The sequence below is a fragment of the Canis lupus genome, chromosome 13, assembly GCF_003254725.2.
Source record: "Canis lupus dingo isolate Sandy chromosome 13, ASM325472v2, whole genome shotgun sequence".
Lineage (NCBI taxonomy): Eukaryota > Metazoa > Chordata > Mammalia > Carnivora > Canidae > Canis > Canis lupus.
Genome location: NC_064255.1, coordinates 26,708,060 through 26,732,699, shown reverse-complemented (window position 1 = coordinate 26,732,699; position 24,640 = coordinate 26,708,060). Strand labels below are relative to the sequence as shown.

The 24,640-nt window shown below is 40.0% G+C and overlaps 2 long non-coding RNA genes across 26 annotated transcripts in view; one reads left to right on the top strand and one right to left on the bottom strand.

Moving 5' to 3' along the window:
• The window catches only part of LOC112662299 (uncharacterized), a 296,118-nt gene that overhangs the window by 172,263 nt on the left and 99,215 nt on the right, over positions 1 to 24,640 (top strand). The window lies entirely within an intron of this gene.
• LOC112662300 (uncharacterized) lies at positions 5,392 to 17,767 on the bottom strand. 5 transcript variants are annotated; one of them, XR_004813233.2, is made up of 7 exons: positions 17,632 to 17,767; positions 16,841 to 17,050; positions 15,875 to 15,942; positions 14,060 to 14,133; positions 8,893 to 9,001; positions 6,309 to 6,401; positions 5,392 to 5,755 (listed from the first exon to the last, which is right to left on the bottom strand). It is a non-coding gene; the product is annotated as an uncharacterized LOC112662300 (long non-coding RNA). The 5 variants fall into 5 exon arrangements; XR_004813234.2 differs by having other exon boundaries at positions 16,841 to 16,987; XR_007401580.1 differs by lacking the exon at positions 14,060 to 14,133 and having other exon boundaries at positions 16,841 to 16,987.

Genomic DNA, 24,640 nt, shown 5'->3' with positions numbered 1-24,640 from the left:
ACTATAAGGCATATAGTCATTAATTACAGAATGATTTAGGTGATTCAAATTTTTAAGATGACCTCTCAGTTAGATTGGAATGGCCAGTGATTCTCCACTGATGAACAAGGCTGATTGGTTCATTCGCTGCAAAGTTTAGAGAAGGAGAGCTGCATAATTGCATACTTCTTGCCCATGGATGAAACTAATGCTTTCTCTTAATTAAATTAATTCAAGCTTCTCTTGCATTATACAGACTAATGGACAACATTTTAGCTACAATAGATGGATAGCAGAGTTTCTCAACTTAGCACTACTAACATTTTGGACTATAAGTTCTTTGTTGTGGGGTCTGTCTTGTGCATTTTTTATTTTTGGCAACATCTGTGGCCTCTACCCATCAGGTGCCCATAGCAATTTCTCTCTTCAAGCTGTGAAAACCAAAAATGTCTGCAGATGGTGGTAAATCTGAAGGACAAAATTGCTCTTGATAGCCACTCTTTACCTTTAACCTTTAGTTAAAAGGATGAGTAAATGAATGGATGGATGGATGGATTAATTAATTAATTAAAGAGAGGAAATGAAAACAATTGACACAGTTGTTATACTTTATCAAACAGCCTCTCTTATAGTCTATGTTTTTTCATGCTATCACTTATAAATAAAAATAGAAAAAAAATGTCTATATGTATGCATCTTCCCATTTCTCCAGACAATGTTCTTGACCTACAATTTCAATGATCTCAATATCACTAATGATAGCACTGGATTATAAATAGAGATACTAGAGTAATATACTATTAGTACATCTAGTAGTAGATACTACAGTAATAAACCAACTATTTGTTGGTTGAGTGAGTCACTTGTGTAACAACTATGTATGGATCATCTACTGGGTACCAAGGTCTATCTTAGCAGTCTAGTGGATTTAGATACATGAATCACTACCTATAATATGAGGTAATACAGGACATACTGCTACAATAGAATTAAGGACTTGTTCCTATGAGAACACAGATTAACTTTGTCTTAGGGTGTGGGTGGTTTTGGAAGGATTCTCTGAGGAATATGAGAAGTATCCCACAATTAATTATTTGTAAAAGTTTTCCCAGCTGTGTGTACTTCCTAAACAATCAATCATTTGTTTATGTTATTCTATAATTCTTTTAAGTGCTCAGCCTTTTCTATTTAGTTAGTTGTCTTTGAGGATAGGAATGAGTTTTGCATGTTTGGGAAGTGGCAAGGAAACTGTTTGGAAAGCCTCGTGCTTGGTATGTCACATGCCATGACAATGAGCAGAACAAACACAAGCCCCGGCCCTACAGAAGTCACACTTCATAAAGTAAAATTCTAGGCTTTTGTTTTTCACTCCAAGTACATCCTTAGGTAAGCAACTTAATCTCTCTAAACCTTGGTTTCGGGGATCCCTGGGTGGCTCAGGTGATCCCTGGGTGGCTCAGTGGTTTAGCGCCTGCCTTTGGCCCAAGGCGCGATCCGGGAGTCCCACGTCAGGCTCCCGGCATGGAGCCTACTTCTCCCTCCTCCTGTGTCTCTGCCTCTCTCTCTCTCTGTCTATCATAAATAAATACATACATACATACATACATACATCTTAAAAAAAAAGATCTAAACCTCAGTTTCAAAAAATAAAATAAAATAAAATTAATTAAAATAAATAAATAAATAAATAAATAAATATTCATGAGAGACACGCAGAGACATTAGGCAGAGGGAGAAGCAGACTCTTTGCAGGGAGCCTGATGCGGGACTCAATCCCAGGACTTCAGGATCCTGAGCCAAAGGCAGATGCTCAACCATTGAGCCACCCGGGTGCCCCACAAACAAACAAACAAACAAACAAACAAACAAACAAACAAACCTATGTTTCCCCAGGTGTAGAATTAGTAGGTAGGATGAGATGCTCTCAATTTGTCAGTGTCTGACTTTCTATTTTTCCACATTTCTTATATACCCTGTAAGCTTTAAATCACTAAGTTCTCAACAAAAGTAAACTGCTCTTTGGTATAAGGAAATAAAATATATGGAAAACATTCTGTTATAGACCAGGATTTCTAAGTAATGGTACTGCTTTCTTAGGAAAGACACCTTTGCCTGATTGAATGTATCCTTTGGAAAGCAAGGGAACTTAGAGAAAATAATTAAGGTATGTTAAGTGGCAGGTTCTGAAAATCCTTATTATGTGAGTGCTGCTGCTCACATCTGGGAGCATGACTTGAGACTTCCAAGATTTATTTCCTGTGTGGGATGTATAACTAAAAGTTCTTTATCCTGTAGATATGAACCAAAGATATCACCCTCATAGATGATTTATACCAAACCTATTTTGTTCTCCCCAGCATGTAAATTACTTCTTTCTCTGGTGACAACTTAATTGCCACTGATAGTAATATAATTTATCTGTAATAGTTATAAAGCATAGTTATAGTTCTTGACCTGGATGTCATATAAATTCTCAAGCTATTGCACATATAGCATCTCATTGTTCCTCCCAACAACAATATGATATAGGCTGGGTAGGGGTCATTATTCCCATTTTATAGATAGGAAACTGAAATCCAGAGCCATTCATTAATTCACCTGAGTTCTCACAGATAAGAAGTTGTGGAGGCATAATTCAGCTTCATTGTTTCTACACCAGTATTTAAAAGTGAACAAAAAGATTCAAACGAAAGGCAAGCCACAGGGTGAGAGAAATTTGCAATACATATGTTAACAAAGACACTACAGAATATGTTAGGAACTTTTATGGGTCAGCAAGTAAAAGACAACAGCAAAACATGGGCAAAAACTTGAATAGTAATTTCATAAAAAGAGTGTGTCCAAATGACCAATAAACTTATGATGGTTGTTCATCTTCATTAGTCATCAGGGAAATGAAAGTTAAGATCACAACACAATATCACTGTACATTTACCAAAATCATTCAAAAGACAGAACATATCAAAACATGTTGAACAATGGCAACACTAGTTAGTAGGAACTAACCAATAGGAACAATGGTAAGAATTACTGGGAACAAGGGCTAGTGAACATGTGGAACAATAAGAACTCTGTATACTGTGGGTGGGAGTGCACCCTGTTGCAGCTACTTGGGGAAACTGACAGTATTGAGCAATGACTCAGTAATTCTAGTCCTAGGTGTCCCAAAGAAAAGTGTGCGTATGTTAACAATCATGTAGAAGAATGTTTACAGCAGTACTATGTATCATCATCCAGACTGGGACGATCCAAATATTCCTCTTCAAGAGGGATGGATAAACAAATTGTGATATATTTACACAGTGGAATATTATACAATGAGAATGAAGAGTAACACTGTAGTTAACAACCTTGATTTATCTTATCAACGTGGAGTTTAAAGAAAGAAACACTGAGCAAGAGTTCCCATGGTGTTTCTTCTTGATGTTCTTGGTGTTAGAAATAAAGATAGTAGTTATTTTTGGGTGTGGTGACCAGACAAGAGTACAGGGGCTTCTGGGATGCTGATAATATTCAATTTTGTGATGTGGGTGCTAATTTATGTGAGTTTGATTAGTTCATGAAAATCCATTAAGCTGTATATTTGTGAGTTGTGTACTATTCTCTATGTATGCTATTATTCAGTAAAATTTAATAAATCCAGCAAATGAGCTGGAGTCATTAGGACACAATGAGTATCTGTATGCCAAGAAGAGGGATGACTTCATGCAAAATCACCAACACATTTGGGGTAGCTTATTTAAGAAAGTATCAGTGAGGAAATGAAGAAGAATGAAAGGGGGATGCATCCGTATGTGAATGGCCATCTGCTCACATCAAGAAAAAAAGCTTCTTGTGGGTTAAGTAAATTGCCGAAGGTCCAACAGGTCGTAAGTGGTTCAGCTGGAATTTCAATCAGTCTTTTTATTCTGTAGCTCATGCTTCTTCAACTACACCATCTCAGCAGGCAGTATTTTACTTCAGCCTCAAAACAGTGAAGAATAGGGAAAACAGAAGGAGGTAAGAGAGTAGACGTCATCAAGAAACAATTTTAAAAATTGGTTTAAAGTCTGCCTTTTACCTATAAGCTTTATGGGGGATGTAATTCCTTTTTTTTAAATGAGGATGTAATTCTTATGTGTTTTATTAGTTATTGTTTACCCAAGAAAAGTTTTCAATAGAAAAAAAGAAAGAAAGAAAGAAAGAAAGAAAGAAAGAAAGAAAGAAGAAAGGGAAAAAAGGAGGAAGGGAAAGAAGAAAGGGAGAGAAAGAAGAAAGAAAAAAAGAGGAAAAGGAAAGAAAAAGAAAGGAAAGAAGGGAAAGGAAGAAAAGGAAGAAGAAAGGGAAAGAAAGAAGAAAAGAAAGGGAAAGAAAGGTAGAAAAGGAAGAAGAAAGGGAAAGAAAGAAGAAAGGGAAAGAAAGGAAAAGGAAGAAAGGAAAAGAAAGAAAGGGAAAAAGAAGAAAAGCAAGAATAAAGGGAAAGAAAGAAAAGGAAGAAGAAAGGGAAAGAAAGAAAGAACAAAAAAGCAGACTTGGGAGGGATATTACACTTCATAAAACTAACAAAGTTTCTTGTGGTTTTTGATTTTCATATTCTAAGTTAAGAAGCAAATAGAAAAAAAAAAAAAGGAATGCGTCTGTATACCTCCCCCCTCCCACCGAGCACGCGTGTGCCTGCGTGCACACACAGGCACACACGCACACACACACCACGTAGTTGGCCTACAGCCTCCGAGATCCCAGTATCCCTAATTACAGCTTCCATCGCAGGCTACACAGAAGCACTGCTCATTCCAGCCCTGGCATGACTCCTGTTTAAACATACTTCCCAGAAATCTCAGGCAGCTTGCCATGGTAAGGAAACAATTGACGTCAGATCTTGAGCAGGGGAATCCGTGGAGGGTGGGGAGGAAGGCGGGGGCGAGTCGTTAAAGGTGGTGAGAGGGAGGCTTTTCATGGACGCTCCAGCTGATCACGATTTCCCTGATCCAGTGTCAGGACAAAGGGCTTATTATGCCTGCCTGGCCCACCGTGGCCTCAGCAGCTCTGTTCCCAAAGTCGATGGCTGCCTCAAGCTTCCTTTGGGGGACACCGAATGAGTCTGGCGACGATGCTAAAGAATTTTCCTCTCTTTTGCTGGCTCTCTTGATGGTTTGCCATCGTTAAAGTATTTCTTTTTATTAATTATGGATGGTCTTTAATGTTCCCTTTGGTTCATAGCCTGTCGTTGAAATGACCTCAGAAATTATTTAGTCAAACTTCTTCCCATTGCAGCATTTTTTTTTTTTTGTGTATGTGGCACAAAACCATTCTCCAGTCAATAAATATTTATTCACTGTGGCAGATATTGTTAGCATTCTACCTAGCGTTCAACGACTTTTCCTTTTCCCTTGCCCGTGGAAATTTATTTTTTTTTTTTTGAGGGAAGAATTATGTTCACACCCAAGCAATACATTTTTATTGGTGTAAGTCAATCATGATAATCCTATTCTCACTCTCTCAGCATTCTTGGAAGCCCTCGTATACCTTCTTTCTGGCCAAAGGGACCTAAGGAAAGGAAATTTCCCTGCAGAATTCCTGAAGAGGTTTTGATTTTCTGATGAAAAGAGACAGACACACTGCAATGCCCTTTCTCCTTCTGGCCTTGAAGGTGAATATGATAGTTGCCACCTTGTGACGGTGAGGATAATGACAAGAAAGCTATAGACATTATGGATTTCTTGAACAAGCACAAGTTAACCAATTAGCTGTAGATACATAGTCCTATAAAGAAAACTGTGGTCAGGCTTTCTGTTTCCTGCAAAAAAAAAAAAAAATGCATTCAAGATATATTCTATTCCAGGGGTGCCTGGGTGGGTCAGTTGGTTGAGCATCTATCTGCCTTTGGCTCAGGTTGTGATCCTGGGGTTCTGGGATCAATGCCCACACTGGGTTCCCTGCTCAGAGGGGAGTCTGCTTCTCTCTCTCCTTCTCCCCTCCCCCTGCTCCAGCTGGTTTTCTCTCTCTCTCTCTCTCTCAAATAAATAAAATCTTAAAAAGATACACTCTATTCCAGTCACTGTGTTAGAGAAGGTATGTGGTAGACCTAGAGACGCACTGTACAGATCCCCCTTCAAGGAGGACTTGCTGCCCAGCAGTGAGGCTTGGGATCAGCAGACAATCTCCAGCTGCCAGCTCTTTTAGGGTCTATTTCAGCTCTGGAGAACTCCCCCTCCTGAAAGCTCCCTGTGCCCCCACCCTGAGATCTCACCCTTCCTTGGGCAGTCTACATTTCATGACTAGATGAGGTAGGGACATAAAGATTGAATCATTTGGGGCCAACATGGGACCTACTGGCAGGCAATACTTACTCCAGAAATCCCCATCAGATTGGCTGAGAATTTGTTGAGCATTCATGGCCTTGAATTGCAGCAGCAAGGAAAAATGCTCCTAATGGGCAGAGTCTAGGGGTGTGAAAAGACAATTGACCAAGGTTAGAATATGTATGGAGATGTGGTCAGTAGCAAATGGCCTGGCAGGCTTGTCAATGATATGGAAAGAAAAAGATCGGAGGACCAGGAACAGAAGTTTGGGTTAGAGACATATGGATGAACATTTGGGAGTAGGCTCAGTGTACCTCTGTATCACAGGCAAACAGGTGCCTGAGAGTGTCTGTTATGGGAAAGGCACCAAATAGTCAAGCAGACAAAATGACTGGTCTCGTTCATGTCAGCCAGCCTCCATCATCAAGCTTCCCTGGGTTACCAGGACAGGCACATGAATGACATGGCCAAGGCAGTGGAGATTACACATGGGCTTTATGGTATGGACTCCCACTGACCAAGTCTGATTAGCTGCTGACATGGCATGGCATTGGGTGGTCTGACCAGCCAGCAGCAGAAATGAACCATGAACACCTGAGACAGCACCAAGCCTTGAGAAGACCAATTGGCCACTTGGTTGAAAGTTGCCTACAGGCTCTTTCCATTCTGTATGAGTCAATGCTTTTTTCTTACAGGAACAGAAACAATATTTTGAATTTGGATTTTCCTTTACTGCCTGTGGGATTTAAGTAATCACCTCTATTTGGAGGCTTACAGCAGGGTCTACCAGGATGGGATTCCCATACAATATTGCATCAGACCAGCAGACCCATTTTGTAGTAAAGGAAGCATGAGAATGTTTTATCCTGAATTGAGCAACAGTCAACTCTCCTAAAACCATACCTCTCAGACTTGTGATGCTGATTTTACAGTGTTTTACCAGTGTTGGTTCATAAATGAATACCAGGCGTTCCTGGCCTGGTCTTTCCATACTCTCTAGGGCAGGTTTCTGGATAAGGATAGAGATAGTTACTCCTGTATTAATAATAGGGCAATCATTGTCCTGCTCCTGCCATAGGAAAATTCTCTACCATTCTGTGCAATAATGCTTATCCAATTAGCATTAGGAAACATTTGGGGATTTAAGATTAGGACTTGGAAAATTGATTAGATTTATTGATATAATTTATCAGTCATAAAGAAAGCTCCTACATGAGTTCTGTGCACATTTGTTTTACCATGAATGTACTAGTGGTGGTGGATGATAATGAAAAAATAAGCGCAGGGCCTCTGGAGACATGACTTAAAAATCATATGTAGTGACTCTGACATTTCTTCACATTTGATGTTTTGTTTTTAAAATTTATGCAAATTTGCCTTTTGTTTCACAGTGAAGCCATTTCTGTCCTATTAGAAAACAACCCATCTCCAAGTCTTCATAAAATTAATGTTCTAGAAAGATGTGCCCTATTTACCCTTTGTCATCGCTTCTCCGCCTTTTGGCTAAGATCAAGCGTAGCATATTTACCCTTTGTCTTCACTTTTCCCCGCATACCAACATATCTCCTCGGTGAACCCTTGGATTCATTGAAATTGCTCAGAAACAGAACGAGGATGAAAGGAAGAGGAATACAGAGGACCAATTCCTGGAGAGCACCTGTTCAAATAGAGGACCGAGGAAGAGAAGCCATGAAGGGAAACAGGAAGGCACAGTCTTAGAGATAGAAATGAAAGAGTCCTGGAAACTGAGGAAGGACAGTGTCTGTTGAGGACCCAAACCCCTTGTGAACTTTGTTTTTGTTTTTTAAGGTTTTATTTATTTACTGGACACAGAGAGAGAGAGAAGCACAAGCAGAGGGAACAACGGGCAGAGGGAGAAGCAGACTCCCCGCTGAGTAGGGAGCCCAATGTGGGACTCAATCCCAGGACTGCGGGATCACAACCTGAGCTGAAGGCAGATGGTCAACCGACTGAGCCACCCAGGTGCCCCACCTTGTGAACTTAAAAAAAAAAGTTCCTGTTCTATGGAAATAAACAATACAGTGGGTTAAAGAGTGAGTGGAAAGATTGGTAGGTTGGACTAAAATTCAAAACTTCTTGATAATAAGGATCAACAAGGTATGGATAGTAAAGAGATGAATGTGAGAAAGGATGAAGCAAAAGTTAGAGGGGTGAGACAGAGGGAGCCACAGAGGTGCGGAATGGCGAGAAAGAGAGGAGCAAAAGAATGTACTTCTCCATGGTTTAAAAAAATAGATTTTAAGGGACAAATGCAAAAGAAAAATATTGGCAGCCCATATTCAAAAGTTTCAAAATCGGTAATGTGGAGTTTCAACACATAAATAAAGGAAAGAAATTGGGTTGCCCTTTTGATTTCTTATGATAAGTGGTAGGTAAATTGTTGAATGAGTGCTTTAAACAGGTATTAAAAAGACAGAAGCATTCCCAACATGCTGTTCGCACTGCAGAACCTCACATAGATATAGGGCCCCCACAGGCCGGGCTGGTGCCTTTCAGTACTCTGGCTTTCCAGTCCATCAATAATCAATTACAGTCTTAATAACTAACCAATATCATCAGGTACTGAATATTAAGCCAGATTCCCATTTCAAGAGTTTTTGTCTGTTATCACCTTTCTTCCTTGTGGGAAGTTCCCAAGGAAAGTCCAGTCAACATCAAGAGCTTGCTTACTGAACAGAGGGAGTAGACTCACAACCTCTTCTCAAGGCTGTTTTGGGAACCTGTGTAGAGAAGTTGAAAGAGTCTATGGTCATACCACCCTGAAAGTGTTTGACCTCGTCTGATCTCAGAAGCTAAGCAGGGTCAGGCCTGGTTAGTACTTGGATGGGACAGAAGTTGAAAAAAACCCATGTTTGGGGGGAATAGGAAGATCAGGATTTGATCCTCAGTTTTGGCAGTAATTGAGCAATTGCCTTTTTTTTTTTTAGATGTTATTTATTTATTCATAAGAGACACACAGAGAGAGAGGCAGAGACACAGGCAGAGGGAGAAGCAGGCTCCCTGCAGGGAGCCTGATGCAGTACGCAATCCCAGGTCCCTGGGATCACAACCTGAACTTAAGGCAGACTCTCAACCACTGGGCCACCCAGGCGTCCCTGAGTGATTGTCTTACTCTCTCTAGACCTCAGTGTTTTATTCCATTACAAAGGGGTAATGGTTTTAAGGATAGTTGTGGGGGATTAAGTGGGATTTCCTGGCACTCCAAATGTGGGAGTCCCCATCTCTGGGACCTAAAACGCCTGAAACTGGGCAATCAGAGCTCCTGCTTCTTCCTTGTATGAAGCTTCCTTGTATGAAGGTATTGACCTTGAGCCAATTTTCATGTCTGCGCAAACCGCATGCATCTGTTAACCTATCTTCCCTCAGAACGTCCGGTTTCAGTTCAATACATGAACCAACTAGAGATTGGAGGATGCACAGCTACTCCTGGGTGATTTCCAGGTTTCCTCAGGAACACATTTGCATGTCATGTCTTAGGAAGGGCTGCTTCTGTAAAGGACTGGTCATTACTCCTAGATTGAGTTTGGTCTCTGCTAGATGCCCTACCTCACCTTTTTCCAAATTTTGAACGACTCATAATTTATTCAACGCCTTATTTTATTTATTTCTTTTTTGTTTTCAAAAAAATTATTTTATAATACCAATGATGTGCCAAGCACTATGTTGAGGGGTGGGGATACAAATCTTAATAAGATCTGGTTTCTGGAGATGAAGTGTCAGGAATATAGACATTTCATTAAAATAAAAATGTGATCAGTGTTAAGACAAATATTTTTGTGCTATTCTCTCTGAATTGCAGTATCTCCTTGAGATACTGTTGAGAGGGAGCCCAATTTCCTATTATCACATCTCTAAGAGGAGACTTCCGCTCCCCGAAATTGGAACAGGGACATTTTTGGCCATGTGAGCCACCAACCTCCCAAAAGAAGCACCTATTCTGAATGTGGAGTTTGTACAGAGCTTATGTTTTTTTTTCCCCTCCTTTTTCTCCTTGTTAGAGAGGGCCTACAACTGTCCAGTTCCTACAGGGAAAAAAGTTTAATCTGATGGAGGCTGTGGTGGTGGAGTAGTTGGCAGCCTTATTCTGACAAAAGGTTAAATCACTTCCTCTAATTCAGCTTCAAAAGCAATAAATCCTTGTTTTGTCTTCACTCATCTGATCCCCTTGTTGATTATTCTTTTCTGCAATTAATGCATGCATTATTCTCTGTGTGTTAAGTAGTTTGTGTTTGTTTCTCATGTTATTCAAATATCCTACATCCTTGTTGATTGGAGTCTACTTATTTTATCAGAACTTGAGTGAAGTATACATTCATGTCTATTTCTCCTTAGTTCTGTTAATAATTTCTGTATATATTTTGAAGCTATGTTATTAGGTGGTTGCAAATTTGGAAGTGGTACATTTTCTCATAGGTAGATTTTTTTTTATTATAAAAATTGTACCTTTTTAAATCTGTAGTAAGTTTCTTGCTTTAGAATTACTGTGTTGGATACTCAGATATATCCAACTTATTCTGTTAATGTTCACACTGTATAAATTTTCTTACCTTTACTTTCAAACTTCTACATCCTTGTATTTAGGGTATGTCTCTTTAAGAAGCTTATGCTGGTTTATTTTTAATCTCTGCTGTTAACCTTTGTTCTTTTAATTGGAATATTTAGTCTATTTACATTTAAAGTAATTACTTATACATTTTTATTTATGTGTACTATTTCACTATTTCTATTTTACTCACCTTTTCAGGTTTTTTTGCCTTCACTTGGAGTAATTATTTTTAATTTTTTTCATTTTCCTCTTATTAGCTATATGTTCTTTCACTATGTTTTCTGTTATTAAACAGAATTCAACTGCATTTCCTTTCTCCCACCTTATTATCTATTGTCACGTCTTTGAATTCTACATATACTTTCTATTCTGTGAGCCATTATTTCTGCTTGTATACTCAATATTCATTTAGGTTTACACATGTTTATCCTTTCAGGTGCTTATTACATCCAGATTTTCCGAGCTCGCACAATTTTCCTTCTGCCTGAAGACCTCCCTTTTAGGGTAGGGCCAAACATGGGAAGTTTTTTTAAAAAATATCTTTATATTTCACCTTTATTCTTAAATGATATTTTTACTGAGTATAGAATTCTAGGTTAGTAGTTATTTTGTTCAACATTTTGAATAATTTCAGTTTTTTCTGTTTTCCATCCTTTCTTTTATGTGGTCCACCTTCACTATTGTTATTGATGCTCATTTGAAAGATCCGTCTATCTATCTATCTATCTATCTATCTATCTATCTATCTATCATCTATCTATCATCTATTTATCTATCCATCTGAAATCACCTATCTATCATCTATCATCTCAGCTGCTTTCACAATTTTTCTTTTTTTCAGTTTTGACAGCTTCTGGATAATTGTACCTTCAAATATCATTCTCCATTTTTTCTCTCTCTCCACTATTTCTGGGACTTCAAGGCATGTATGTTGGACCCTTTGGCTGTCTCCTGAGCCCTGTAGACTCTTTTCCACATCCCACATCTCCTCTTCCTTTTTGTGTGTGTTTAAGTATCAACTTTGTTTGTTTGTTTGTTTGTTTGTTTGTTTATTTATTTATTTATTTATTTATTTATTTATTTATTTATTTTACCAATCTATCTTCTAACTCAACATTTATCTCATGAACATTATTGGCTATACTATTAAACACGTGTATGGAATTCTAAAATTTCAATTATCTTCTTTTTCAGTTTCAGAGTTTCCTTTGTTTAACAGTTTCTAATTTTCTGCTAAAATTCTACATCTTAGCATCTGATTTCTTTCATTTCAGGCATAATTATTTTGAAGTCTCAGTGTCATAACTTCTATATCTGCATCTCTTGCAAGTCTGATTTTTTTGTAATCTTACCTCTTCATATGCCTTATAACTTCTTTATTGGTCATAGGATGCCCCATATGAATGTTACCTTCCTCCAAAGAGGATTGAGTTAGATTCTTACAAGCACTTTGGATAAGGACAGGTCTCCTAAATTTAGTTTGATATTAAATTGAACCTGTTGGTTCATCTCTAAATTGTAGTGCTTCTTGTGTCCCAATAACTGGAAGTGGAAGTGTTACATCCTATTTTCATGTGTCAGTTTGAAGTGAACTGAGAGTGAAAGAGCCACAACTACTTGTCACTCTTAAACAGCCAACACAAAAGACATGGTCCAACAAATGCATGGTTTATTTTTGGGTGCAAGACTGTTTCTGACTGTTGTGTCATGAGCTTTAGTCAGTTTAAGTTTTAGAGCCTAAAATGAACTTAAATCAGGTACGGCCCTCATAGAGCAAGTTTGCCTCATGTAAACATATCGAGCTTTGAAGCATTGGTGGGTTTAAGACTTATTATTCTCTTTGTAGGCAAGAACACAAAGACAGCTAACTTACAAATAGTACTAAGAATATGATTCTATCCTTTAAATTTTAAATAATAGGTACCAGTAAATATTACCAGATCATTTACTCCAGATTTTGATTCTCTTTATGTCATTTTATTTCATCTCTCTCTCCTTCAATCCATCCATCCATCCGTGTTACTACCTCTCATTTTGGGGTGAGGGACAAACATGTGCCTCCTCACCCATGGTAAGGGTGAAGGGTGAGGGTACAAAACCCTATTACTCTGAACATTTGAACTCTCCTACCATCTTTCACTTCAACCCTTTTATATCCTCAAGTGAGACTTCCCACGCTCTTTTTTTTTTTTTTTTTTTTTTGGTTTGTTTCTAGGTTTACAATATGCTTACAAGAGTACTTTGGAAAAATACATAATTAATGTTAAAAATACAATCTATGAGGTTAGGCTTATTGAATAGTTGTAATTTGATTTTCTCTAGCTTTTTCTTTTTTCCCAAATGTTGAGTGATAAATGTATTTACCTGCTACCTGAACAATAACAAATGTTGTTACTTTTATAACAGAATTTGTCCTTTTTTTAAGTGAAGTTAAAATATATTACCTTCAAATATGTCTTGAAAGTCTGTTTAATGATTTTAATTAATTGCCTGAAATATAATTAATATTAAAATTATTTTATCTTTAAAATAAATAAGCAATCAGTCCTCTTCCTCACCACTTCTTAGTCTTCTTATGGTGCCTTGGGAGTAAAATGCTATGGTTTCTATCCAATATCACATTGAAATCAGATTGGAAATCTTTTAAAGATCCACTGAAGTAATTGTAAAATGTATCACTTTAGGCATCTTTAAGATAGGCAGAACTTGAATCTTTCAAGTGAAGTCCCTAAATAATGTCCACTTGTTTCAGCCCTGCTTCTTCTTCAGGTTGGATGGAATACCATGGAAATTCACTGAAGGCCACTACCCAGGAGACTCAAGGGAATTGTTAAAAAGGAGAACTATCCAAACATTGTCCTTTCCCTTTGCAGCCTAAGCAGGAAAGAAAACTCATAGGCAAAGTAATAATAGATGAACACTCTAAGAAGAATATTGTCTGGACTAAGGAGCTATGGTTGTGGCTCCTTGTCCAATAACCCAAGGTTTATGGGGTTCAGGTCCAGAAAAATGGACTTCTGCCACTGAAGGCTCATTAGGGCTGATGCTGTCATGGTGCTAGAAGGGAAACCTTATGTTCATTTCAGATCTGCCAACTGTCCAGCTGCCATCCCCATCAGCAATGGCAAGAATTCTCTGAACTTGGACTAGAGAAAACACAGTGAGAGCCAGGCTAGTCAATGAGCTTAATCATGGGAATGCTAATAATAGCAGACCTTTATTGAGCACTTACCATGAGACAGTCCTGCTGAGAGCAGTCTGTGTGTATTATCCCATTTACTCCTCACAACTGTAATGAAGTTGCTGCTGTTGTGATGAATGATTTGCATGTAAGAAATGAGGCTCAGAGAGGTTAAACAGTTTGCCTATGATCGCTCAGTCAGAAAATGGTAGAGGTGGGCTTTGCACTCAGGTCTAATGCTGGTTCCCCGGATTCCATCCCTTGGCTTTCCCACCTATCAAGTCCAGTCTCTCAGCAAGACACTCTGGTCCTCCAGGATGTGGCTCAGAGCCTCCTTGCCCTCTTTTCCACCAGGGCCTTCCCTCTCTAATCACCCCATGCCTCTTTCTTCTGGCCCTACAAGTTCAGGCCGCACTCCCAGAGCATATCTGGCACTTCTAAGAGTCTTTGCTTTTGCCCATCACCTGTGCTTCAAAGATACTTCCCCTTCTTCCCTGCCAAACCAACTCTATCATCCATTAGTACCCTGGCCAATGTCACTTCTTGTATGGATCCTCTCCCAGCTTCCTCTTCTTAACTCTTGGCCTCCTTAAATCTGTTCCCTCAATACCAAATTCATGTTTTAGCACAGAGGTCAGTAACCTATGGTCTTTTTTTTTAAATATTATTATTTTTTTAAGATTTCATATATTTATTCATGAAAGACACAGAGGAGAGAGAGAGGCAGAGACACAGGCAGAGGGAGAAGCAAGCTCCATGCAGGGAGCCCGATGTGGGACTCAATCCTGGGACTCTAGGATCACGCCCTTGGCCAAAGGCAGGTGCTAAACTACTGAGCCCTGGGATTCCCAGCCCCCTATGGTCTATAGGTCAAATCTGGCTCACTGTCTGGTTTCATAGATCCTAGAAGCTAAGAATTGCTTTTATATTTTTTAATTTAAATTTCTGGAGGAAAAAAAAGAATAGTACTTTGTGACACATGAAAATTATTCAGAGTACAAATTTCAGTGGGCATAAATAAAGTCATATTGATATATAGGCATATTTATTGGTGGAAATACTATCTATGGCTGCCTTGGCACTACAACAGCAGAGTGAGTAGTTGCAACAAAGACATAGGGCCCAGTGTCTAAAGTAGTTGCTATCTGGCTCTTTATAGAGAAACAATTTGCTAACTCCTGCATCTGAGTCCTATAAAGTGGTATTTCAATATAATGGGCACCTGTATGTTCCTGATTTTCATATCAGTGTGCCCAGCATGTGATCTTATTCTAAGTAGACAATAATTTAATGAGCATATGGATGAAAATTGAATATAAAGAAAATACTACACATGGAGTCCATGTCACTTCTGTCACTGCTATTTCAAAGTAGAATAATTTGACAAGCATTTTTCACAAAGGGATAGCACAGTCATTCACAGCTGGCAATAGCAAACTCATTATCATTTATAGACTAGAAGGGTCTAGAAGTGGGAGTAGTTTCAGGATTCCAGAAAGAGAAAATCATGTAGAGTTGGCTGCTTTGAGAATACCTCTAGTCTTCTGTAGAGATGCATGGCAAGCTGATGGGAACCTCTCAAGTAAGGAACCAAGAAAATAGATGCCCTGGCCTCCTCCTGCCCCTTTTTCCCATTCTTGCTTGATATCTCTCTCTCTCTCTCTCTCTTAAGATTTTTTAATGTATTTATTTGAGAGAGAGAAAGTATAAGCTCACAGAGGGAGAGGAAGAAGCAGACTCCCTGCTGAGCAGAGAGCACGACATGGGGCTCAGGCCCAGGATGCTAGGGTCATGACCTGAGCCGAAGGCAGGCACTTAACTGAGCTACCCAGGCGACCCTCCACTCAGTCTGTTAGCAGAGCTCACCAAGGCACTGGAGCTGTCAGTGTCATGCATGGAGGCTGGTTCCTAGAAAAGGAGGCTGAAGATAGTACCTGAAGAGGCAAGGGGAAGATACCCAACAAGTCACATCTTTAGGCTTCAATTTCTTCACTTATAAAATGATCAAGTTGGATTATAAAATTTATAATGATCATAAAAACAAGAGTCATAGAAGATGTTGTCGAGGCCTTATTGTGAACCATACATTCACTTTGTCAAACAGCCTTCAGAATAAATACCATCCCCTTACACAACGGAAAAACCTGAGGCCCAGGCTGATACCGTAGATTACTTGTTCACACAGCCAGTCATTTGCCCCCTTGGAAGCTATACTTTTCCTGAAGTCCCTCCCTCATTTTTACCTACCAGAAACCCAATCTGGTTGTACTGGTTGTGGCACTAGCTGCTTGGGGCTTCAGATGTCTTTCAAGTTAAACTCAACTAGTCAGCCTTGGCTTACCTGTCAGCTCTTCTGGATTCACTACAGTCACACAGCCTTCCCCCTTCTCATATCCAGTTTCCAGTGGATACCAGTTTCAGGCACAGTCTCCCCTATGTCTCCGGTGAAGGCAGAACTGCCAAGGAAACGTGGCCCCCCATCCCCTAACCTCTTTCCTGTTACTGTCATAATATAAGCCTTGGGCAGGAGTCCTAGTAACAGAGACCTCATCAATAAAATTAGTCTGATGACAGATAGACCAGTGTTTTCCAAGAAACATGCTGAAGGCTGAACATTATAGGTCTGAGCTCTGGTATGTTTATTTATTTATTCTGAGCAATTTGCTCAACACTGGAACCCTTGTACATCATAGCATGGATATGATTTCTTAATTATTCATGCCATTAATAATTGACACCATTAATAACACTGTAATACCATTAATAATTGAGTACATAAAATGGAATTCTCTGGAATTAATTTATTATCATTAATTTTCTGTGCTAGCTTACCAGAGCTCATTAGAATGGTGGTCAGGGTCTGTGCATCAAATTATTTAACTAGTCATCTTCAGGACTTAAAGGCCAAAGAATTGTAGAATTCACTCCAACCACTTCCTTGGATTACCATGAACAGCCCCTCGTTTGTCTTTTATCCCTCTAGGAAAGGGAGGGGGGAAAGCTTCTTGTGAACACCTCCACAGAATTCAGTGTGTATCCCTGCTGGTTTATAAAATAGGACTAATGAAGAGGAGGGAAGCAGGCTGCCCATGGGGCTACAAAGCCCTCAGCAAACCCATCCTGGGGGCTACCAATCCTCCCAAGTCAGGTCCAGGGCTCACCCCTTTCCTGCCATAGACCCCAAGGGCTGTGACTGCCCCCCTTCACCAATTAAACTTTTGGCCTCCTACTTGCTCCTCCATGATCTGTCTTCCTTAAAGCGACCAAAGAAAAATGTATTCCTGTCTTCCCATCTCATCTTGATGCTATCCCTGAAGACAAACTTGTTGACCCTTTTAAGAGTTTCAGAGCCTACATGGATCATGACTAATTCTTTGATTTTACGGAGCTCTGGTCCTTATGTGAAGCACTGCAATTCATTGAGCCTAATGTATCTACAAAATGGTATAACACCTAAGGTGAAGGTAAGAGGGTAGCCATGGAGAAACACTGCCCCAGAGGCCCCATTCTAAAAAAAAGGACCTGATGCCCAGGTGAAGGGGAGGGCCAGCAAATGGCCTCCAGTCGTCACCATGGTCAGGGTCTACTGGGGGGAGCTGCCGGGTCTGAGGGCGCAGCCTTACCATGTAGGATGACCAACTCATTTGGTTTGCCTGGAACTTTCTTGGCACTAAAAGTCCCGCAGCCCAGGATTGGTCTCTGCGCTCAAGTCTGACTCCATGGGCATGTCTTTAACAGCAGACACATTCACCCTAAGCATCTGGCAAGGCCAGTCCTTTGTGAAGTTTTGGGTGCATCCTCTGGAACAATGGACCACCGTGATTCTGCTCTTTCTCCCCTCCCCCACACCAGCCGGGCTGAGTACAGCTGCCCTCAAAGCCTACTGGGATCTTCTGACAAGAAAATTAATGTGATATATTCCTCCCATGAACTCCCAGAACACTCCATAACTTTCTAATGGTGCTCTCCACATTTCATCTTTTATTATAGCTATTGTCGAGCTTGTCTTCCTCTCTCCGGAACCGTGAGCCCCAGACTCCATTCCGGTGACTGCCATGTTTGTGGATGAAGAAATGAGGGAATGGGTGGCACATGGCCACCCACACTTCCCTCTCTTAGAAGCCCATTGAGGTTTGAGAGCCCCCAACAGGAAGGGACTCAATGTATGTGAAAACCTGTGATACCAAAAACCTACATTGTCCTCCTGCCACTACCTGAAATCCTAAGACCTATTTTGCTTAACTCCGAGCTTGGTTTGTGCAGGAATAAGTCTGTTAAATAATAGATGCAAAATCACTTTAGGAATTATTTATGTGTGAGGTTAAACCTAGAAATATGTCTGTGTCTCTGTTTAAACACAGCCTAATCCAGTCCTTGAAACAGGGCAAATGTATCACAATTGCTATTGTAAGTTGTACTGAGGTTTTCTGATAAGATGAAATAAACTAACATTATCTAGTGGTAGATATTTATTACTAATCTTAGTGGATTGAGTGCTTCAGTTAGCTTTTTAGGATTTTTGAAAATCTTATCTGTGCATATGGGAGCCTTTTTCCCTTGTGTCCCTGGAGGTATGTATAAATAGATGTGCTCTAGAATGCCAATTGTAGCTGTTTTTCCATCTCTCTGACCTTGTGGAACCCTTCTCCTGGATTTAGCCCTCCTGATTAACCAGAAGGGAAAAATTCATAGTATCACCTGGTTTCTTTGATGAAGGATACTGAAGCCCGTGATAGAAATCTTCTCCCTGATGAAACTTATCAACTATTAATTAGTTCACTCAACTGACCAGGGATCCATCTGCATCAGATGATATTAAATGCTAGGAAAAGGAAACATCTGGGACTCAGAGGCCATTGCATATGAAACTCTTTACCTTCTTGCTGCTGAAGTTTGAGACTAGGGGGTACTGCTCTAAATTAACTTTTAAAACTCAGCTCCAGCTGAAAATGTTAGGTCTTATATTAGCAGGTATCATCACCTGACATTCTAAACATTGATTCATTCATGTTTATTGTGTATCTGCCTCTATGTAGTCAGGGATTTTTGTGGCAAGTGCCTAGCCCAGCAAATTCTGATTTGTCGAATGAATGAATGATATATTTCTGAAATTTCAAACTCCTGAAAACCTCAAGTGAAGGGATCCTCAAAGCCATCTACTGTAACTTGTGTTCTGCACGTCTCTGAATAGTCATCACCTTGAACATGAACCATGCCAGGGAAAGGGGCTCATTACCTTCCAGGAGAGGCAACTCTACAACTGCCTTTAATTGTGGCATAGAATAAGTTTGCTCACAGGAAACTGTTTCCATAAAGCCACACCTATATTTGTGCTTGTTACAATGGAATGAGTCTACAGCTAACCCAGAGTTAGTAATTAATGCTTTTCATAAAGTTTTACATTTATTGAATCCTTCCTGTGCTCTTGATGCTTGCATTATAAGAATTTTCATAATAGTGCAATGAGCTAATCTTTGGTGTACCACTATCCAGATGGGCCAAATGAGTTTCAGAGAAGGTCCTACTAAGGCATTTGGCTAAAATGTGGCAGAGAATTCTTTGTCTTCCTAGAGTTATGTTCATTGCTCAAATGATGAATACTTGCAGAGCACTTAGCTCACAAAATACCCAAACAAATCTATCTCACTCTAAATTATTAGCACCTAATGAATAAGGAAGGCATTGTCATCCTGGACCTAGAACTCAGGAGACACATTCAGAACAGTAAACAGTGAAGTTAAGACCAGTTAACTGGAAAAGAACTTCACATTTTACACTCTCACATCACACCACGACAAAAAAATCTTATCTGACCCTTACAGTATACCAGCGCCTTCAAAAAATTGACATTTGTTTCAATTGCTGAATTTATAAACACATCCATATTCCTATCTTAAGCCACAGTTGGAGCTGAGGGTAAAGATGAACAAGGCATAACTTGCATGCTGTGAGTTCAGAGTCTTGTTGGAGAGAAAGGGACATTTACGGGAAAGCTCAGGAGCATCATGGAAAGCAGTAAGAGTTTGGTGTCATGCTGGCTTTGGGAAGCCAGGGCAGGGCAAATGTTTCATCCAGCTGGTCTTTTAAGTTGGTTATAAATACATCTTTCTTCCCTACTAGATTGTTAGTATCTTGAGGGCAGGAATGATAATGGGGACACTCTGACTTCCTCTTAGCATATGGCATAGAACTTTGTCCAATGTTGGTGCCAGTGGTGGTGGTTTTGCGGTATGACACAAGCTGCTGTTTTATACTGTGACATAGCTGCTCATATGCTCAAATAAAGAAGAACCCAAGATGCAATAGGTCTGGGCTATTTTGAAAGTATTCACACCTAAAAGGACTGCTTGAAGTAGCTAAGTGGCTCAGCAGAAAGATGGGCCACCAGGTCGGGGGCTGAGATTTGGAAGTGAAAGGTGGTGTGAGGGACAGGGCAGGCTATTGATGCTGCAGGAGGAGAGCCCCGGGGTACTTATGATGGACTCAAAAAAGCTCCTTAAGGGGAAGTCATCCAGGGATGCCTGAGTGGCTCAGCGGTTGAGCATCTGCCTTTGGCTCAGGACATGATTCTGGGGCCTTGGGATCGAGTCCCACATCAGGTTCCCCATAGGGAGCCTGCTTCTCCCTCTGTCTATGTCTCTGCCTCTCTCTGTGTGTCTCTCATGAATAAATAAGTAAAATCTTTAATAAAAAAAAAAGGGGTGGGGGGAGTCATCCATAGTATCCCACCCTACAGGGCGCAGTGAGCAAGTTACATCTAAGCCTCTAAGCCTGCCTCAACTCTGGGGACTCCGGGGAAGACTAGTGAGGGAGAGAAGAGGGGAAAGAAAGGAAGGAAAAGAAGGTAACCACATATCTCTTCCTCACTGCAGGTCTCCCAAGCATGAAAGAGAATCTGAGTTGGCATAGAAGGGAAATCTTCAATTGCATTAGTGGGTGGTGGTATATACTTCAATTAGATACATTTATTGTTGAAATAAGACTGTTTTCATCCCTGAAGATGATCAGAGAATATATCTCAAAATCTGAGACGACCTGGAAAAGTTAAAAGCCAGCATCTAGAAGCCCACTGTACAGATTTAAAGGGACATTTAAAAGAAGAAAGCTGCTGTTTATACACCCTGGGGTCCATTGTGATTGACAAAACTCGTTGACACAGAATTGATAAATACAGGTTGCACAAATGTGAACCTTGCTTTATTATTTAAGGATATAATGTGAGCACTTCCTCATACTCAGAAATTTTATAGCTATTTCATGGTTGTATAATGATCCATCCAGCGAATGTGCTTCCCCAGTGACTGGGTGTTTGGGTTGTTTCAAATAATTTATGCTCAGAGTTATTGTACACACAACCACCTAAGCCAGTTGGAACAAGTGAAGTTGAATCAAATTTTTCTCATAAAGTGTTGCCTTAAGTGCATATTATTGGTCACCTGGGGGAATGAACTCAAAAATTAGATTTTCAAGAATCTTGGGCTTCTTTCAAACAATGGGCTGATTGTTCCACTTGAATTAACTTCTTCAGAATGATTTTAGACAGGAAATGGGAGGAGACCCTGGCCTGCTCAGAGCAGGGCTCAGCTCTGCCATGAGCTACCATAGAAGATATCAGAGATGCTGTGGATTTAACAATGAAAGTAACCCCTGAATTAGTGTGATTCCAGGACAGATAGTGCACATGATATAAAAAGAAAAATCCCTTTCCTTGAAAAGTTATTAAATATATCTTATATCACTGAACCTTGGGACCTGCATTATCTCATTAGGGCCATAAAAGAACCTTAACTGGGGACCAAGACAAATGCATGATCCCCAGTCAGCAGATAAGGAAACTGAGGAAACAAATTCAATCTACTGTTGGAGAGCGGTGCCTGAGAACCAGAACTGAGGCCTTTTGTCTCTCTTAATATATATATATATATATATAATATATATATTATATTCATATAATATATCATATATTATAATATATTATCATATAATTATATATGATTATATATATGATTATATATATAATCATATATATTCATGATTCAGGTATATACACACATATTTGACACTATTTAGTCATATAGTGTTTGTGTATATAGATATAAAATCTTGACACTGTTTGCAATAATCTGGGACTGGAACGGTTTGCTTAGATAATGAAGGCCCCGGGATCTGTTATGGTCTGATTTTCACTGGTGCAGGACGTGTTCTACGATTCTTCAAATTCTTGAATTTCAAGCCAGAGCTGTGCATTTAGCAATTAGGAAAACTCAGTGAAGTATGGCCTTGCAGAGGAAGAGAGCTCTATTCAAAGTGCTTTTTAGAATATACAGCATTTCCTTCCCTCGATGAAATAGTGATCTAAGCGTTCCATTATTCAAACATGGGGTGAATAATAATAAGGCACTGGCCAGGACTATTAAAATGGGGAAAGTACTTAGAGGGATTTATAAGTTTTTGTATTGAAACTTGTTCAACCTCTTCTCTTCACGAAAACATTCCCAAGGCTTGATTTGACTCCGTTGCTGCGTGCTATTTTATTTTCTGTGCAGGTCAGAGTTTGCTAAGAAATCCTAGCTGTCTGCAACGTCAGAGGCAGTGGTTATAGAACCATCACAAGTAAAGACAGGGAAATGCTGCAGAGCTATTGCTTTTGTCCTGTGAGGATGAATGCTGGATTCCACCCTTTAATATGTTCCTCATGTAGTGTAGCTGAGTCTGATTTCAGTGGTGGGTGTAACCAAGACCTTTGCCCTCAAATTCATTGCGAGGGGCTGTAGACAACAAAGGCCACTCGAGGACTGACAAGGAGTCCTCTTGGAACGAGTGTAATCCAAAACCCATCACAGAGTTTTATTAGAACCAGGGAAGGCGACAGAACCATTGGTCACGACTCCAGAGAAGCTAGAGAAATCCCACATGCTTTGGGGACGGCTACAAAGTGGTTGCTGGTGCCAAAGGCTCATATCAACTCTTTTTCCCCCCCTCTTTGACTGAGGGCTGAAGAAAGTTCTAATAGTTGCGTAGCCAGAGATGGTGAAGAAGGCTATCTGGAGAGTGCAGCACTCAGGCTGAAATGTAAAGAATGGTCAGGAATTAATTAGGTAAATTAGGGGCAGGGAGAAAGCTCATGCTAAGCAGAAGTAGCCAACATGTGAAAACCTCAAAAATGGAACAACCTGTGGCCATGGAAGCCCAGCGACCAAAGCGCAGCATGGCTGACCTCCAGAGATCAAGTCATGAGGTGAGTATGAGGAGAGGCTGAAGTGAATCATCAGGAAATTGGTCCTTCCAAAGGGTGAAAAGTCTTAATGCATTTTAAATATTGGAGTGACCAGATCAGATTTGAAAAATTTTTAAAGATTTTATTTATTCATGAGAGAGGCAGAGACAGGCAGAGGGAGAAGCAGGCTTCTTGTGGAGAGCCTGATGTGGGACTCGATCCCAGGACCCTGGGATCACAATCTGAACTGAAAGCAGATGCTCAACCACTGAGCCACCCCAGGATCCCTCAGATTTGAATTTTTAAAAATAATGTTTTCATTTCCCGGTAGAGAATGAATTTAAGGAACACAAGTATTGATTGGAAAAGAAAAGATACCACTGTAATAGAGCCATGAATGCTGGTGACTTTAAAATGGAGAGGGCACAACAAAAGAGGATGGAGAGAAGTAGATGCATTTGAGAAATATTTAAGGAGTATGATCAACCAGTTTTGGGTGATTTGTTCCATGTGGGATGATGAAGAAAAACAACTGATTTAAGATTAAGTTGCAAGTTTCTGATTTTAATAGCTCTTGGATGGTGGGGAAATGTCCAGTTATTCCTATGGAAAACTAAAGGGAAGGAACAAATTCCGAGTAGGATGGTCATAATAACTGTGCCACAGCATTTACTGAACATTTACTATGGACCATTGACCGTTCTAAGTGTTTTATACACATCTACCCACTTAATATTCAAACAACTGTGAAGTATATACAGCTATGAATACTTAAGTCATTCACCCAATGGTCCTGTCGCTGGTCCCTGGCATTTCAACACAGATGGTCTGATCCCTGCAGCCCTACATTGACTTACTACCCTACTCGAGGGTCCATTGTAGAAAGACTGAATAGAAAGTTAAATGTATAGTTCTGGAGCTCAGAAGCGAAGTCTGAGCAATACATATAAATGAAGGAGTCATTGTGTTAGGCATGATAGGCTATAAAAGCTCAATGGTTTAACTCAATAAATGTTTATTTCTTGCTCACACAAGACCCTATGTGGATGTTCCAGTCTGGTAGCTCTCACAGGCAGCTCCCCTCCAAACACTGACTCAGAGATCTAGGCTTCTTCCAACTCCACCTCTCCCCGGAGCCTTCTTGGAGTCCTTGTCTGGCCTCCTTCCTAGCTGATGAACAAAGCGAAAGAGAATGAGGGGTTTCTCAGGATGATGTTAGGGGCCAGGAATAGAAGTGGTGTACATCATTTCTACCCACGTTATAGTGGCCAGAACAATTCATATAGATCCAACTGGCCCCTTGCATTTAGCTATGTGCTCAGAGGGAAAACGAAGAGACATTTTCACAAACCTATAGATGGTGATGGAAGCCATAGGAGTGAACAGGCTCACCTGGTGAGTGACTAAAGAATTAG